At 38.4% G+C, this 15,511-nt stretch overlaps 1 long non-coding RNA gene across 6 annotated transcripts in view; it reads left to right on the forward strand.

Moving 5' to 3' along the window:
* Window positions 1-15,511, forward strand: part of LOC310904517 — a 60,136-nt gene that overhangs the window by 34,665 nt on the left and 9,960 nt on the right. For 3 of the 6 annotated variants that reach the window (XR_014588410.1, XR_014588411.1, XR_014588413.1), the window contains one exon: window positions 562-8,288. This is a non-coding gene — a long non-coding RNA (uncharacterized lncRNA). The other 3 variants (XR_014588409.1, XR_014588408.1, XR_014588412.1) reach the window with 3 other exon arrangements.

The following is a 15,511-nucleotide window of genomic DNA, read 5'->3' on the forward strand; positions in this document are numbered from 1 at the left end:
CTTTTTAATACTGTGATTAGACAGACTTAGTTACTAGTTGTTGATCTGTGACTACTTTTATATTTTTTAATCAGAACGTCTAATAATTTATCCTGGTTTAAGTATTGCAGTATTTGTCATCACACATTAGGTGTTGCAACTTTGCACTTGTGTAGACCTGGAAGAACCACAGACAAACGTGTTACTGCATACTGCTCTATTTGTCTGTGTGAGTCTTCCACATGCACTTGGCAGTCTTTCTGGCTTTCCCATTTTCATGTGTGAAACAGCAAAATTTTGGCCTGTGGGAAATAACTTTTCTAGGGTAAAAGTGGTAGCTTAAGGAATGAACGTAAAAGATCATCTCAGAAAATGGTAATCGTGTCCAGCCTTGGCTACTGTAGAACCGCACTTCAGGGCACTCTTCACCGTGCCAAACTACCCTTTCCTTGAGCTACCCTATCACAAATGCAGGAGAGGTTTTGTTATTTATGTGACTTACCTGTTTCTGGAGTGTTGAGATGGAATATCACATAAAATGTAAATAACAATTTCATCTAATCTTTGAAATTTTCTATTAAGGCAAACATCCCTTGGCCAGTGTTTTGAACTTCAGCCATTGCTCTTTTTTGAGTCTGCAGGAAGATGCAGATACTTCTGTCATAGAGGATTCCATTTTAGGTGCCTGAAGTAGACATTCTGATTCTGATACCTGGACCTTTATAATGTATTGTGGCATGGCATCAGGCTGAAAGATGGCCAGAGAACACCACTTATTGCTGTGCTGTCTTTCTATTGGGTGTCTTTGCTCATTGCTTCCTCATCTCCCTCCCAAACCACCAAAATGTTTGGATAGTTGGAAGGTGAAGTTCACTTGCCATTTCCTTGGCTGGGATGATAACTTTACAAAAGTGTAAAATAAAGTTTGGCACAGTAGTAAGAAAAAGGAACATTGCACAATGGTATTATGTGAAAGCCTGTGGACAGAAAACAAAATTGATGAATTTTCAAGGGCACTAGCCATTTTTTTCCCTCCTCAATCTGTCAGGAACAAGTGCAACAGTATTAGAGCTGTCAAGGAATGGCCAGGCAAACAAGGAGATCACTCATCAGTGTCAGTGACAAGATTCTGAATTTGATGGCAAAGCAACAGAATGAATAAGGATGACTTGATAATGGAAGTGCATAAGCAGCACTTCAGGCAATCAGAAAAGCACATGGGAATGACAATGAGCTGCTGTCAGTATATCTCCTCCGTGTTGATGAGAGGGAGGAAGACCTGAAGGCTCATAATGACAAGCTTGAGAAGTGTTCCAGGCTATGAGCTGCACAGAATCAAATCCCCAGGAAATATGAAGGCCACAAAATCATCTTGATGGTACCTACATGCCTACATGCTTAAAAAGAAACAAACAAAAAAACTCAGTACTTGGAACAGTTTCTGGAAGGAGAAAACACATGGGCCCTGGGCCACCACACTGGCAGCAGTATGCATGTCAAGGTTCAGCTAATCTTTTGAATTCCTGGAGCAAATTCACTGGCTTGTACAGTTTAATGTTTATCTTACTTGGATACAGTATGTATAAATGTAATAAAATCATTTTAGCATTAGAAAATATTCCTAAGTAAAGAGATTCTGTGATTCTGATTTAAAGAAATCAACTTAAAGATTTTCTAATTGTATGGACTGTTTAGCCAAAAAAATAATTATGCTGTCCCATCAGAATTAAAACCTACTCCACAGAATATTTTTCAAAGAGATCATGGTATTTTCTTCAGGCTATTATAATATTGAACTGGCATATAGAAAGTAAGATTGAAGAGTTTTTTTCATCTGGTTTGGCCACAATCTGGGAAAAGCCCTCCAGTCCAGAGCAGGAACTTGAATATTTTTTTCTATGGAAGAAGATAATCCACACAAAACTATTCCTGCACGTACCTAAGCTGTACCACAACACCAAGATCCACATTGCAGTTGGCAAGATCAGAGCATTGAGAATGAACAAGTTAATTACAGCCTACGAGACTGTAGGCAAAACTGTAGTTTATTGAAGTGTTTAAGTACTTATTGTCAACACATTTCATAAATTTCTGGGAAGAATTACTCTTGAACGGAAAGCCACACCCAGTACATAAATCTTAGTGTAAGCTCAACACTCCTGTAATTTCTTGTAACTGCAGACTGCAGGAGGCATGGCTCTGTTAACTTGAGATCTTTCTCTTGCAGTGACCATGTAATGATAACATTTAATTGCAGATAGTATATCATTGCACGCTATTACATTTTTGGCAATGTATCAGTCTAATACCTTTGATACAAGGGCTGGGATTCAAGGTTTTAATCCTAGAGCCATGTGTATTTTTGGAGGTGACCTTTGTTGTGACAGTAGTGTGGCAAGTGTTTTCGCAAGTAGACTGACCAAACATCCCTGATAAGGAAGAGCTGATGTTTCAAGGAAATGTGCAAGGGAGAGTGGTGACAAACTAAAACCAACCATTGCATTTCATTCTAAGTTCAAGTGCCTTTGTTTAACTTTTGAGCAGTTGTGTTATGCGGTCTTGAATGTTGAGTCTGTTGAACGATGTAGGCATGAAATGTTTTACGTACCAATTCAAGGTACAAAAAATGAAAAAATGAAGTTGGAATGAAGAGGAAGACTGCTGCATTAACGTGTTCAGTGCTAGCAGATTGCCCAGCTAGTGCTGCACTGCTAACAATGAGATTTAATCAGAAAAACTGTTTATGGCTAAACTTTATTTGTCATGAGCTGCATAATTTTGCAAGCAATTGCAAAGCAGAATTAGACTAAGGGTCATGTTATCCTATTACCCTTATATAATGTAAGTTGACATTAAAAGATTCAGGTTTTTGGATATGCATGAGCATCTTGGCTTTTTGCATCCATGTTCTGCAAATCTTTTTACTGTGCTTAAGTTGACTCATTTATACTATAGACCTTAAAGCCAATACTGGTGTTTGCCGTAGATGACAATGAGACAAAGCCAGTCATCTTAGTCACTGCTTCACAGTGAAGTAACCACAAACTATATGGATTTCAACTCGTGGCAATGTACTGGCACCACAACTGCCTGCAGAACACAACTCATCTTCCAGTAAGTCAGTCTGAGTTTTTCAGTTGACCTGGTGCTTAGAAGGTTCTGAAGAAAGAATGAAGGGTGCCACTGAAGGTAATGAAGGCAGGAAGAAATATGGCCCTATAATCAGCAAACGAGGAAAAGTTGCAACTTGTTTTAATGGTAGCTCTACCAGTGAGTGTCAAAGGACCTTGGATAAAGCCATGTTAGTCTGTTCGTATTCCTATCTATGAAGTGAGAATAACAGCTTATTATTTAACCAGGTAAAAGTGAATTAAGAAATGCATTAAGTTCTATGTCAGCAATTGTTCTCTTATTCCAGCACTTGGAAACCTGCAGAATGCAGCAGTGAACACCTTTTCTATGGTATAGTACTGCAACTCCCGTTTATTCTCTTGATCTTTAAAGTATTTGGAAGAATAAAAGAAAAACAGGTAAAGAAGCCAAGAGGTGAGGAGTGGCTCATAAACTCTGCCTTCAGCCTCAAGAAAATTTCTTCCAGTGACTTAAACATGGCTCACTGTGTTAAATTAGAAATAGATGGATTGCATCTATCACATGTGGACTAAAAATGTGTCTTCATAGTTGCAGGAGCCTCCCTGCAGTGATAATGAAGACTTTGAGATGTTAATACTGGTAGTGGTGACTTAAGAGATTGGAGTGAAGAAGTGTGAATATGATTGCATGTAGGCTGTTGGAAGAGAAGGAGGAATACAAGGGTCATAAATCTAAGGTGCCAAAAACTCCCACATCCATGGTGTGCTTTCCCTAGGACCGAGTCTGTGTTTAATGAAAAAGCTGACATGCTTCTAATATAGAATCTATAAGTCAAAAGTAAGTGGCAGTGGAGTTGGAATTAACTGTCTGTATGGACAAAGCACTGCAAGAGTAAGAGGAGTGAACTAAAGTCATACTGTCTTCCTGCTCCCTTTTCTCTTAATATAGAGTAGGTGTTTTAACAGTACGTTTTGATACCTGAAAAGGAAAGGTGGTTTCTATCATTCAGGTTCTGAGTACGTTATTGGCTTGTCAATGTTTCTGCCTGGGCTCCCCGTGGAAACAACTTAAGCACATGTGATAACAGCTACAAGAGAGCTTTGCTGGTAGCGACTGCGGGATCTGCTAGAGCACTGCTATGTTGTCTGTATAGAACAGATGTAATGCAGATACCTGATGTGTGTCTGGCTCTGTACCTCCCACAGCTCCCTAAATATTTTTGGCTAGAGAGCTACTTCTTTGAAGGTGAGATCGTGTTTTGTTTTCTGGCTTCTGGTTCCTTTCTGATTTTTCAGTTAGGCTATCTTCTTCCAGCAATCAATTCTTATAGGGCTTTCAAAGCTTTGTTTCTTTGCCTAAGTAAATTTATTTCCACTTTATTGCAAGTAACTCAATGAATTACTTCATATGCTGGTTTCTGTCTTCTGAAAAAGTTAAAAATTAGTGCATGAAAAGTGTAAAGGGAGATTAATCATTTTATTCTGATTCTTTTATGGATTGCCCAACAATATTACAGCTACTAATGTCTCTGAACAGCAACTGTTGTGGCTGTGATGGTGGAATGCTGTATAGGAAATGCGAGCTGTATTCATTCCACAGACGACTTGTGTGTTGACTTTTGTGATGACTTATGCTGTCACTGCAGGCAGCAAAACCAACTTGACGAGAGGTTTCCTCTTTTGACAGAGGTCTTCTCTTGACTGCTGGAGTTTTGTTAGCACCTTCGTATCAACTAGAGGTGTGTGTTTTTCATGTAAGGCTAACACTGTTAGGCTGGCAAAACTTTGTAGCAGTGACTTATTTCAGTGCAGTGATGTTACTGGCATGGGCCATTAGGAAAAGAGCAGTACTACAGTGGCAATTGAAGTAGAACATTTGATAAGTTAGTGGGGCTGGGAACCCTCTGGCCATTTTTAACCTTCTCTTCTGTGTAAATAAAAATGTAAATATTTGAGGTACAGTTCTTATAAAGCACCATGGCTGGCCTCTGCTTGGAAAAGAAAGTTTCTGAAAGTGAATAAGTAAATGAACAACTTGTAAGCTTGAATATAACCCATTTTTTCCCCCGTGCTTTGTTTCGGAAAGCACAGTAAGTCACTTCCAGGGAAATAACACCAAACCAGTTTTATTTAGTTAGGTTAATTCCATTTTAATATTTCCATTAGTCATTTTAAACTTGGCACGGCAAGTAATAAAATTCTACAAATATTGACAAATAGAAAAGTAAATGCCATCCAGCCATGACAATCTGCTTTTCAGCCAACTTCTGAGAGATAGAAAGGCTGCTATCATAATTTATTTATATATTAATAAGGCATATGATTTTTATCACTAGTTATTCCCTTCTAGCAATTAAGGTAAAGCTGATAAAATCTTCACTAAGTAAATATCTTTGTTAACTTTCAAAAATTCATAGCTAAAAATCTTTCTAGTTTGCACATTGGGAAGAAAAGGATAAAGCTTCTCTTGTGCAGCATGGCACCAAGTCAGATATGCGAATGGAAGAAAAAGGAAGAGTCAGCAGGGATGTGTAGGCACCAGAACTGACACTGGCAGACTCCAATGTGGTTACTGACTTACCTGGTGATTGTGAATTGGGTTGTCCTTGCACAAACAGTTAGTGGTGCTACTGGAGCATTAGGTGGTAAGTTTTTGAATGAGGTCAGTCAGTTTGGTCTTCCCTTCTAATTAGGCTTTATCATTAATGTAAGCTTGACACCTAGTATATTCAGGACTTCATTCAGTGTATGGAAGAAGAATCAAAGCCTGGATGAAACTTGAGAAATTTAGCATGTGCAACCAGTTATATTCCTTTTTTCCTCTGTAATTTTTACCCATAAAGGGAAATCAACTTTTGCATATGCCAAAGTCAAGGGCAAATAACTACTTCTCTTGTTAAAAGAATAAATCCTTTATTTTTCAGGAGGATGTATTTACAGTTACTAATGATGCTCATAGATCTTGCAGCAGATTTGATATCTAAGCAGTAAATATTCATTTTTATACATTAAGGAAATATTTTATGAATTGTAAGTATTTGAAAGGTAGAACACATCTGTTTAAAGACACTTTCTTTCTGGATTTGTCCGTCTCTGGATTCAAGGCTTCAGCTGATGACAACTCACTTCCAGAGATTGTTATAGTTGGGAAGTTACCCCCTTTAGTTACTGTTTGCCTGAGGATCGTAACAATTTCTGGTTACTATAAAGTATAAATGCTTTCTACTGTACAATTGCATAAGGAAACAGCTAATCCTTGGGGATGGTACACTTTGGGAGGAAAAAAAGGTCTATTTGGCATATATGGAGAGAACACAGACCTTTGGACAGTGACTTTCTCTTTCAGCAGTAGTAGGAAAGTAGCTAATAAATTTAAAGTAGCATGTAAAGTGTCTTGTCAAGTGTCCAGTGTGCCATGCTTTCCAGGAAAAGACGTCATTCTGATTTATATGACTATCTGGGCACAGATGCAGAAGCATTTGTGTTAGTAAAATGTTTTAGCAAATAGTTTTTTATTCCTCATTATCTGAAGAAAGTAAAACTATCTACTGGAATGTCCAGCAAGATATTCCTGTGTCCCTTTGACAAGAAAACTTATTACTTGAACAAAGAAGTGTGAAGAGTCAAAACGTAAAGGGAAATCTCAAAGCTATGCAATATATTACAGCTTCACAATTGAGCAAAATCCCTAGTAGCAGCTAAGACTGATTGTGATTCACGTATGGATGCAAAAATAATGCGTTTATAAAGTGTTTGCCTTGACTAGTATGCCATGAATTTCATTGAAATGAGCTATAACAGTTTATTTTGCTTGTGGAGATTTTCAAGGCTGTTGCTGTTCTTAACCAGTTAATTAAGCCTTTTGAGCTACAGAAACTTTAGTTTAAAAATAAGCAGTGGTACCAAATACTGTTTTGTCAAAATATTAACACTTCAATTTTCCTAGGTGTAGTTGTTATTCCTAATTAGGCTTTTTCCAAACTTTGCATTTAATTCTGCAAGTCACTATATTTTTAGGTTTCAGACCTTTATAAGATTAGCTATAAAGGATCCAGTGGATCCATGTACAAAGGGAAGAAAAGTCATAAAAGTTATTTCACTGCTCCAGAAACAATTGTGGAGATTTGTTCTCTACATACTGAATCCTTAAATTAACTCAACAGGTCCTGCTGACATCATACACAAAATTAATGAGACTGTTTAACCTGCAAATCTTACAGCAGGCAAAAACAAGTTATGTTCTTAGCATAAATAGGAGTTCATAAAACTGCTGTTTTTAATTTACTATTAAGCTGAAGTAGCTCAAGTAAGTGTAGAATTGTAAAATGGTATAGGTTAAGTTCAATGAGATGAAGTGAATGAAGTGTTAGTTTGATAATTGTGTGGTTCATCTGAGTACAAAAACACAATAAGGCACGTATTACTCCATAATAGACTACTTCAGGGGTGTTTCGATTCTCATGCCTTCAACCATCCAAGCAGCACAATGTGCAGTAAAGCATGTCCAAAGGACTTTGCTGCAACTGTAATGTAGATTTGTCAGAGCTGTTTTCATTCTGGGATAGTTTTGTTTTAACCATGCTTCGAGAATATTTTTGATAGGGACAGATCTTGTTTAATATGCCTTTATGTGGGGACAGTACAGAGGAGGAAAGTAGAATGCATAAGTAGAAACTATGTTTACTTCTACTCTTCCCAAAGATTATGACTTTATTCAGATACAAAAAAAAAAAAAAAAAAAAAAAGGAAAGTGGTTAAGAAATACGGTATTTATTAACTGAATTATAAATACTAATAAAAAGGTAATAGAATAGAGTTATCTGTAGTAACTAAGAAGACAGACACCAGACACTTTCAGCTTGTTTAGTTAAAGGCCCATACTCCTGAAATTGAGTAGAACACTGAAGTTGTGGTACTAGTATAACTTTAGGAGAATGGTATCACAGGTGTTATTTCCATAGTCTTGGTGTATCTTAAATCTTGATTCTTCAGCGTTACTTCTGTGAGTAGCACCTGTGAAATGGCTGAGGTTCCACTGATACCTTTGGGACTTGGACTACAATCCTGGTATGTGATTTATTAAGACTCATGGAATTGGATATTTCCCAGCTGCAAAACATGGAATGTATGTTCTTAGAATCTTGGTTTATAAGTAATCGTTTTTGCTTTTCTTGCTCCACCTAGTCTGATTTTAGTATTCTTTGCTCTTTTGAATTTAATGTTCTTACAGTTTTATAAGGGCCTTTACCCGTTCCCTACCACTGCGTGCATCTACCAGACCAAGTTCTTAGTCTCTGTCTGCAAAGGCAACTTACCGTGCTTCACTTCTGTTCCTATGAAAAGGTAAGTTTGTAGCAGTGGGTTGTGAAGACATCCATCTGCTCTCAGCATTTCTGAGGATCATGTCTTGCTTCATGATGTCATTGAAAAAAAGTGGAAGCTGGGGCCTAGCGCTTGGACTCTTACCAGGACTGCAAGATGCAAGACAGTTGCAACTGATAGATATTAGAGGACTAGTCTTGTCTGAAGACTTGTATGTTCTGTGAAGAACTATTTTTTCCTTGGGTTTTAGAATTGTATCCTTAGACTTTTTAGGCAACTCCCTCCTTAAGACAGGTTTACAATACTTAACTGGAAGCCAGAAGAATTCCAGCTGAAGTTCTGCAGTGAATCAGGGTAAGGCGGATGCTGTTGGAGATGATAGCATTTCCTTCTCTTTATCTTAGTGTCCTCTTTGGCATAGAAGAGACATTCCAGGTCTGATGTTATCACATGACTATTCGTATCAAATAGTATCTGCAACATGAGTGATATCTAGAAGATAATTCCTTTTGGAATGCAACTATGCACAGCTTTTGCTGTAAACCAGTCATTAGTCTCACAAAGATTGGAGTCCAAAACAAGCAGCAGCATCTCCTGTTTCAAAACCTCTGGTCCTCTTCAGTCACCCTAGTAGCACTGGTGCTATTGGCTGACCAGCCATTTTAATTTATAGTGCTAAATTGACAGCTTAGATGATTACGTTCTAACAAAATGACTATACCACAACTGCACAGCTGTTATTTGCCATCTGTCTTAGCTATTGCTCACTATTTGTAATAGTATCTTCTAACTGAATAACAAGGCAAAGTTTGTGCTGGCTAACTGTAGAAACTATGATCTTGAGTGCTGTGATCCAGGATGAATGTTCTTCTTGAAGGTTGTCTTGATGCTGTTGTTAAAAGACATAGCTGTGAGAAGTTTGGCAAGTGGAATTTAGCTTCCACTGAAACTAGCAGAAAGCTAAACCAGTGTTCTTAAAAATGACTTGCACATTAGAGAAGAGAATCGTTGCCTGTTCTCTTGTATGTGATCTGAATGCCGAGTGTGTTATGGTCTGTAGTAACACCTAGGTAGCATTCAGTGGGTATTTCCTCTTATATCAGGAGGTATTCAGACATTGCAAAGAACTGCAGTAGGCTGCAGCTTAAAACGGGATGAACAAGGCTAAGGACAAAAGGAAAAGGGCATACCAATCACAATTAGTCCAGGGAACAGATATTCACTGCACTCTGACTGCCCAGTTCTTGTTGCAAATAGCGTCAAGTGGAAGTAATTTTTTTAATATTATTATTTTAAAAGTTGAAAAGAGATTTCTGCTGTTTTTTTTTTTTTTTTTGCTTTTAGAATTATGGTGAGTACATGAAGCTGGATATGGAACACCTTGATCTATACAGTCAGCCTGCGTGCCCATTTAAAGATAGTGCTCAGAAGCCAAAGTTAGTCTTTTGAGAGGCAGGTAAATGAATGTCTATTCACACATTACTGAATGTCTTGCCACAGGATAGACTTTCTCTAACCCACAGGCTGTTAATATTTGCTTTATATCCTCAAGCAGAAGAATTTAGATCACTTACAAATGTTTCATCCTATGTAATAAAATGGCATGTCCTAATTTCTCAATTTCATTCTTTAAGCTGCTGTACTAAATATCCTATGCCCATGAATCCACAGGAAAGATCAGAAAAGCTTCTGGTTGCTGGCTAAATAAGCATAACTCCAGGAACTGAGTTGCTGGATCAAATGCAATACTCTGCATATGTTTAGAGTTTTTTCTTTTAATGGAAGGGATTGTAATTACAGCATATTTGAACTGCTTTTGCAGTCAGGCTTTTTATCCTTTAGGAAGAATAATTGGAAGGTGTTTAATTCAAAATATTTGTATTTTTGTAATTACATTTATGTTTTATAGTATTCCCTAGAACAGCCCCTTTTGGAACACCCATTTTGGAGTCCTAGTCTAATAAATGTGTAATGGCAACTTTATGTCCAGTTTTCACTAAAAATAAATTTCTGTAGGAATTTTGACTTGGTCAAAAATAGACAGGGAATATTTTAATTATGAAATGACTTTTTAAGTAGAAATCTGACTCGGGAAAGGAAGCCATGCAAGCAGCAGTTTTCAAGGTTTAACATATAATACCCTAGGTTTCAGTATTTCACCTTTCTTTCTGAATATTAGGAGATATCTGGAATAGGCTATGGCAATAACCATGCATTGCTTCTCTCACGTTGTAGATCCTGAGGACTTCCTTTTCTCTTGTGGTACAACACTATATCGTATTTCACAAAACGCTATAATAAGCAATATGTATTTAGTGCTTCATGTCTGAGCTATTTCCTTCAAACCTTTTAGATAATTTGGCCAACGTTACCAAAACCTTTCAATGTTTTTTGGTAGGTACCTCATCATTTTAGGTTATGTAAGCAGAATTAGGAAGGTGATGTAAGCAGAAGCAGAATTAGGAAATTGAAATGGACCAAATACTGTTAATTAATGATATAATTTGAGTGCTCTTAGGAGTTGTTTCCTGTATAACTATTATTACTGCTTTTCTCATTCTGTGCCGTCAAATGAGGAGATAAATTTTTTAGAACAATTAGTCTTTAACCAATCTCCAAGAAAATACTTAAGTCCAAGTGAATCCTGGTGTAGTGGCAACCAGGGGCTGGCGTAGAGCTGCTTGTTGCAGGTTTAAGGGAAATGCTGTGAAACACTGATAATGATGATGTATTGATTACAGTTTGTAGATGACATTGTCTTATATTGGGTGTTTTGTTGGACCTGTTTATTAGGGGGGGAAAGTACAGAAAACATACTTGCTGGCAAGTTTTGCATTCAGATGGATGATATTTGACCTTTACTTTCAAGCACGGATGACAGAAAGGTCTTACCACCAGGTTATCCACCAGACTTGCTCTCATTGCATCTCAGCCTTTAGTATAATAAAGTATCAAGTCTTCCACAGTACAAATGAGTAGCTGAAATATTTTTTACACTCCCAAATACTGCAAAAGGCAAGCATCTATTCTCACAAGAGGAAAAAATGGAGGTTTGCAGACTGTTATAGCAGAGAAGGAGATGTTAAAAGGGAAGTTAAACCGTAGAAAATCTTCCAGAATAAGCCTTTTGTCCATACTGCAATCTCTGGAATGAGTTGCCTTCAAACACAAGATGAATAGCAATTTGTTTTAAAAACAATGGATGTAACTAGCTAATTTTTGTGAAATTCAATCTGAGATGTCAGCCATTGCTTTAGCAGTTGCATGGGTGAAGATCTGGCCTTTTCCATATTCTAGCAGGCAGCTACAGAAAATCTACTTGACCACCCTGAAATGCTCACCAGTGAATTTCCTAAAAGCTCATTGCATCAGCCAACTACTAGAACAAACATGCTTGAACTATATGCTAGATTCTCTGTTTTCCTCCTTTATGAAAGAAAAAACACCTGGAAAGGCCCACAAAAATAACTGTGGCCATTTTTAAGCAACTGAACTATTTTAAGCAACTGAACTATTTTAATGCAACATTGCTGCTAAGCAGAGGTCTGAAAGGCCAAGAAAAGCTAGGTTGAATGGTGCATGTGAACTGGAAAGAATTGTTGTCGCATACTCAACACATCAGGGAAAAGAAGTGATGATACAAATAATGTGTAATTTCCAGTATTTACAGAAAGAGGCTGTGCACGCAGACTGAAAACTTTCCTTGCTGATGAGACCGTTGCAAGTCAAATGCAACTTACATACCACTGTATTAAAATTACTGATATAAAACTGTATTTTCAGAGTAATAGTATTAACTTGTCATATATCCAGCTCTTCAACCTGAGATTTATATTCATGCTGAAATATCCCTAGGGATGTAACTGTCACCACCAGAAACTCTAACTGCAAGTAATTTTGGCAACAAGTGTTGGAACATTAAACTGTGTAGTATCACTGAAGTACCAAGAATATCACCTGGTTTTATGTTTATAACATGGTATACTGTGGTCAGTAACTAATGCCCCTCAATTTCCCATGCCTCATAAAGATTATGTCAAAATCAATCTAACGCAGTCTGACTTAAATAAAAAAAAGGAAGGAAAAAGGATGCACCAGTTTTTTTTTTAAAAACAAATCATACGGTTCTGTAAAGTTCTGGATGAAGACAAGACCTAGATGAACTGCAAATGATTTCCAGCTTGTACAAAATGGGCTAAATATTTCTGTTTCTACTGCTCTATCCTTAGTACTCACCTTGAAGAAATCTTTTTCCAGGTATATTGTTTATAGGGCTGCTACCATAATGAGGCAGTAATAGTACACTAAAAACAGTATGTATGTCTTCTGAATTTTGACTATTCCACATAAGTGAGTTGAGCTCGTGTTCTATGCAACCGTGGGCTCTAAGCAGAAAGTAATAGGACTTTCTTTTATTAGCCTTGGCAGCATGTTAATTTTTCATACCTGTTTGCATCCACTAGTCTCAGGTATAATTAGGAAATAGATCGGAGTAGCCTGTTACTACATACACACAAACATTGACCTAGAGCCTTTCAAAAGGGGAGGAAGTTGCATTTAAATTGTACATCAGACAAAAAATAAAAGGAATTAGCTGGATTTGGGCCAACCAAATTCCTCTTACCAATGTCTACTTTTCGTTCTCCTGCAAGAAGCAAGACTAAAGGCACAAAACACTACTATTTTCCTTCTTTAGAGCAATTCCTCTGTGGTGGTTTTACTCAGGTGGGCAGCCAAGTTCCACCATGACTGCTCTCTCACTCCCTCTCCTCAAAGGGGAAGGGGGAGAAAATACAATGCAAAGGGCTCAAGAGTTGAGATAAGGATGGGGAGATCGCTCAACAATTATCATAACAGGCAAAACAGACTCAGAGTAGGGAGATAGTAAGATTTGTTGCCGATTAGTAACAAGCTAGAGAAGTGAGGAACAAAGGAAAGAAACCAAAAGCACCTTCCCCCCATCCACCCTCTTCCACCTCCTACCCCCAAGTGGTACAGGGGAATGGGGGCTGTGGTCAGTCTACAGCGCTTCGTCTCCACTGCTCCTTCATGGTCACTCTCTTCCCCTGCTCCAACGTGGGGTCCCTCCCACGGGATGCCGTCCTTCCCAAACTGATCCTGCGTGGGCTTCTCACAGGCAGCAGCTCCTCAAGAATAGCTCCCACATGGCTCCGTACCACGGGGTCCATCCCTCAGGAGCAAACTGCTCCAACCTGGGTCCTCCACAGGCAGCAGCTCCCCCAGATCCCCTGCTCCTGGGCTCCTCTCCACAGGCTACAGCTCCAGCCCAGAATCTGCTCCGGCAGGGGTCCTCCACAGGCTGCAGCCCCCATCGGTGCAGGTCCACCTGCTCCACCAGGGGCTCCTCCACAGGCTGCAGCGTGGAACCCTGCTCCACCGTGGTACTCCATGGGCTGCAGGGGGACAGCCTGCTTCACCAGGGGCCTCTCCACAGGCAGCAGGGGACTTGTGCTCCAGCACCTGGAGCACCTCTCCCCCTCCTTCTTCACTGACCTTGGTGCCTGCAAGGCTGTTCCTCACTCCTCTCTCTCCTAGCTGCTGTGTGTTACAGCAGTTTTTGTTGTTTTTTTGTTCGTTTGTTTGTTTTTTCTCTCCCTTTTGTAAATCTGCTCTCACAGAGGCGCAACCAACATCGCTTACTGGCTCAGCTCTGGTCAGCAGCGGGACCCTTACCTAACATGGGGCAGCTTCTGGATTCTTCTCACAGAAACCGCCCCATGGCCCCCGGCTACCAAAACCTTTCCACATAAACCCACTACATCCTCTCAGGCTTAGCCAATGAACAAGGTCAGTTTTCTTAGGCTGCAGCCTCTTTCACACCTGAATTATGTCAGCAGATAGCCCTGGCTAGAACCACTTGCAACAGAGCTTCTGTAAACTATAAGGCCTTTTTCCAAAGACTATTAAAGTCAGTGGGAAAGTTTTCACTGAAGTCTATGGATTTGGTTTTGGGGTTTCAGTGGGGACTTCTTCTTTAAAAGAGCATGTTTTCATAGATGCTTAAATCAAATGGTGTGATACACTTGGCACTACACCAAAATTTTGACTTTTTAAATCAGCTAAAAATTATTTGACATTTAACTTTTAAAAAATCAGGGTAAAATTATCATTTTTTGATTGCTTTGTTAATATTAGATGTTTGATCTAAAGCTCATTGACATTAACATGACTTTATGTTAAATAATGAGTTTCTTGTTGGAGTTAGAAGTACCTAAGCATAACTAAAATGGAAATAAAAGACAAAGGCAGGAAAGGCTTAGATACATGTTTTCCTTATAACAGTTGGGGAGAAGGAGAATAATCAACTTAGCTGGTGGGACTTGTATCAGGAATATAGAATCAGCCAAAACAGAATACTTAAAACCTATTTTTAATATTTTGTTTTACAAAAAAAAAAAGTTCTGTAGAATCCAAGTGTAAGGAATAAAAAGGATGCTAGATGAGGTAGGATATTATTGCAAACATTGTAAGAATGCAGCAGGTGTTATAAATAACTTGTGAAACTGGTTTCTAAATGTGTTGTGAATGTGAAGGTGGACAGCAGAGACTGAAGTCTATAGCATGTAATTTGTTAGTCTTGGTCAACAGGAGTTGCAGCAGGGTAAGAGCACAATGGTCAAGAAAGTGATTCATGTCCTTTTGATGCTTCGGTTAATATGCCTCCCTCTCCAAAACAGATTGAAGCATAAGCGGTGCAGGAAGAATTAGTCTCATGCAGCCTTTTAGAATACTGAATCAAGCATTTCATTAGAAATGCCGAGCTGTACTTCCTTGCCATTTCCCTTCTTTTTCAGGAGTTAGTATGAATGTGTCATGGATGTAGTGTGTGAAGTGATACACCTCCTGTTCTAAAACACAGAAGGAACTGATCTAGAAATAGTTCAATGACCTTGATTTTTGGATAAAATCATGAGAAAAGCTGTTGCATGGAAGTAATGAACAGTTGCGTATTTGGCTTTACTACAATCTGTGCTGTAAGAGTATGTTAATGGTTACTGCCATTGTATAAAACAATTCAGTTTCTGCTGTAATGTAGCATTATATCATTAAGCTTTTAATACCTCATAAGAAAAACCTTCTAAAGGAGATCAAATTAG

This window comes from Anser anser (assembly GCF_964211835.1).
Source record: "Anser anser genome assembly, chromosome: 9".
Taxonomy (NCBI): Eukaryota; Metazoa; Chordata; class Aves; order Anseriformes; family Anatidae; genus Anser; species Anser anser.